Source organism: Bombina bombina, chromosome 3 (assembly GCF_027579735.1).
Source record: "Bombina bombina isolate aBomBom1 chromosome 3, aBomBom1.pri, whole genome shotgun sequence".
In the NCBI taxonomy this organism is placed as follows: domain Eukaryota; kingdom Metazoa; phylum Chordata; class Amphibia; order Anura; family Bombinatoridae; genus Bombina; species Bombina bombina.
In genome coordinates, this window is record NC_069501.1 from 506,500,330 (window position 1) to 506,504,220 (window position 3,891).

Below are 3,891 nucleotides of genomic sequence, written 5' to 3' on the forward strand. Positions count from 1 at the left end.
CCTGGTAGGAATATATTTTCCAGGTATTTTAACAATAGCATACATAGGTATAGATGTTAATAGTCTAGCAAGATGTCACATAGGTCTGTAATTTAAAATGTTTATTTAAAAGGCCAGAATAAAGACTAACATGTTTAAACAAATACCTGACTTAATCTGAAATATCCAGCATCTGCCTCAGAGTCTACGCTAACAGACTGAGAGATAAAAATGTTAACACCCTATACAGGCAAAGCGCTCATGTACACAGCAATGATTGTCAGGGCCAGTAATGGGACAAACTTCATGGGTGTAATTGGCGGTACAGTTCGCAACTATATAAAACAATTAAACCAGATGCAGCAGCTAAGTAACCCAAAACCCAAGCCACATATCTGAAATATATCTGTAAAATTAATGCTTCAGACTCCTAGGTCGTCATAGATAGTTCCAGCCAGGTAATATGTGGAAGTCTCTAAAAGTTTGAGGAAATTTCTATTAGAACCAGTCAATGTGAGCTTTGAAGAGAGTGGCTTAATATCCTACCCCACTTCTGCGCTTCAGTGTCATCAACCCACTCCAGTCGCCGACAAACTGCCTGGGACCGCCAGGGGATCCAGCCATGTCAAAGCCCGCAGATGTCCTGAGGTGTCACATGAAGCTGCCCGTTCTGCATGCAAGATCTGGTCGGCCCTTCCATTCACAAACTGGGCAAAGTAAAGACTTGGAAGACGTGACCATTGTTTCTCAAGAGCGATTCTTCTGGCGGTCTGGGTGAATTCTGCCTCCGCTCCTGTACCGGATTGTGACGTATCCTCTGGCTCCAGAACTCCGACGGCCCCAGTCAGCCGCTCAGAGCCATATAGCACACTACCTCCAGCGTAAGTATAGCAGGCTGGTTCCTCGCGCTTTCTCTCCTTCTGAATTGATAGCCTTTGTGTACTCAATGGTAACCAGATGCTCCCGATCACAGGTCCAGAGGGGAACTCCTCTCTCTCGAAGTACCCGTTTCGGCCTCCACTCTCTGGGAAAGCTCCATGCTCACTCCGGAGCTTGGGGTAGAGTGGAGCAGTAGTTGTCTCTTCTAGCGGGGTAGGTTTTTCCCAACCTATTTCTTCTCCCACTTCAAGTGTAGTGTCTGGTATCTTTGGGGAATTTGTTGTATACTTAGGAGTGCAAACACTACCCCAGTCCTTAGTCAGGTGGTCTGAAATGATTGTAAGTTGGTTGTCCAGCAATCTTGCAAAAGTAGCTATTAGCGAAGTGTCTCTGGTGTTCATTCTTTTCCGATATGCGTGTAGCTCACTGTAGAATAGCTTGCCACGTAAAGCACTGGCTGCACAGCAAGGCGCAGCTATCGTGAGGACAGATGAGGCTTCAGAAATAAGGCCTTCCTCAAAGTAAAAAGTCTGGTACCGACGGCTGGGAGAGCCGCACCACAATCCAAAACCCTATCTTTTGGGTGAGAGTGCCTTCTGACGAGCTTCTCCACCTATCTAAATGACCTAATATCAATATTTCAGCTGAATTCTAGACAAAGGTGGTGAGTGACTCAGGAGCTGAAGCTCAGTGCGACCAGTAAGATGGCCGCAGCCCGGAAGTCCCCACATGTATAATTTTTAATATCAGGATTCTGTTCCCTCCAGACATCTTTGACCCCAGGTTACAAAAAAAGTTTTCTAAATTGTTTATTCTCCTGTTTATCTCTATTGGTCTTAGAACAATTTTTACCCTGTCTAAAGGATACTGTGGGATCATATTGAAATCTTCTCCTAAAATGAGATCTTCTCCTAAAATGAGATGACCTTTTACCATTTTTAATATCCTAATTTGGAGGAGATTCCAAAATAATGGGTTAAAATCATTGGGTGCATATATATTACATAAAGTGAATAAACCATCTATAGTTTTTATTTTTAATATAATAATTCTCCCATCAGGGTCAATATACAAATCAATAATCTCATATTTAAAAGCTTTTCTAAGCAAAATAGCCACTCCCCTCCTCCTGGCAAATGAAGGAGAGACTATCGCCTCTCCTACCCATTGGGTCTTATGTTTCAATCCTTCTTCTAATGATAAATGAGTTTTGTGAAGGAAGGCTATATATGTATGTAATTTCTTTAAATGTGGAAGAATGGCCTTCCTGTCAATGGGGGAAGTGATGCCCCCCATATTTCAAGACAATATAATACGTTTCAGAGCTTTATCCATTTCTTAGTTTACGAAGTCCATGGAATATGCAGGAAAGAAAGAGAGAGAGGGGGGGGCAGGGGGGGAAAGGGGGAGAATGAAAAACCGGTTGAGCCTCATAGGAACAAGTCTGAAGACAATTAACACAGTTCTTTTTTAGACTTAAAAAAATGGTTCCTCTTCTGTTGCATTATCAAAAAAATATATATTGTGTTACCATCAGAGCCTTTCAACTTAGCAGGATAAATTACTGTAGCCCTAATACCTTCTTTTAGCATTTTACTACAAATAGGAGAGAGCTCTTTTCTTTTTCTAAGAGTTTCATGGGAGAAATCTTTAAATATTTTAATATGAGCATTTTCTATTTGAACAATTTGTTTTTTACGAAAATGTTGAAGAAGTATTTTCTCATGAAAATTTAGAATTCTAGCAACAACTGGTCTAGGTCTGTTACTCCCATCACTATTAGAAAACATTTGCCCACTCTGTGTGCTCTTTCCACAATAATCGGAATAGAAGATGCAGGAATTTCCAGTAGGGAGGTGAGTGTTACAGAAACAAATTTTATTAGATCTACATATTCCTTTGAGTCAGGAATCTTAATTAACCTTAAATTATTATTCCTTCTGCTACGATTTTCAAGGTCTTCTAACTGTGTTTAAAGTTTTAAGGTCATACTTTGGTTCTCTGTTAAATGGGTTTTCTGTAAAACATTAGCGTCTTCTAGAGTCTTCTAGATCAGACACTCGTTCTAATTCTGATACTCGGGTAGAGTATTCTCTAACCATGTCTCAAAGAAGATACCTTTGATTTAAATTTTATTTTTAAAGATTTAAAATAAGGTGATAAAGTTTCAATAATATCTTTTACTTAGAGTTGTCTAACTAGAGGATCATTTGGTGTGGATAAAGTGGTATCAGAATGTAGTTCTACTAAGGACTCTAAAGGTTGTTTATTTTTCTAATCTCTTTTAGAAGCCATAATTGGAGATGTTACTCTAGACTGCAAAAAAAAGTATTTTCTCCATAAAAATACTTTGAATAAGAAAGAGAAATAACACCCTTTATATAAAAAAAGACAATGAGTGTAAAAGAGGACAATATTTAGCTTGGTATATTACAAGAAGCAGAACTAGGGTATACATCTAAGTGTGATAAGTACTAGTTCTAGCAAAGGGTCATAGTATAGGTAAACCCCAAACGTTAATAGAAATCTCAAGAAATTACTCAACACTCTACATATAAAAACTTGTACAGTGTGAGCAAAATAGTACGGTCACTGTAGATGAATTGATATGTTCAGTGGGTGGAGAATCAGAAAAATAGAAAAACAGGAATAGAAACTTTTATAGCGTTGCAAAGATTCTTATATATAATAAGCAGCAACAATCAATATGGCTCCCATACCCAGAGTAGCATACAAAACATGTACAGAGAACAATATTTTCAAATTGAAGACGATTTAAAGCAGGTGCTAAATAAACAGCGTATAGTTAGTGTCTTCACTGGAATTAGAGCTACAAGTGGAAAAACAGGTATAGAAATGTATGTAGCTCTACAAGAAAAGTACTTACAGTATATATTCCTGCAATACATTTTCTGTTCCTGTATATGAAGAACAGCAGCAACCAATGTAGCGCTCAGAACCAATCTAGGTCACCAAACATGTATAGGGATCATGAATAGAATGACATTTGTAAATTAAAAGTTCACATCTTCC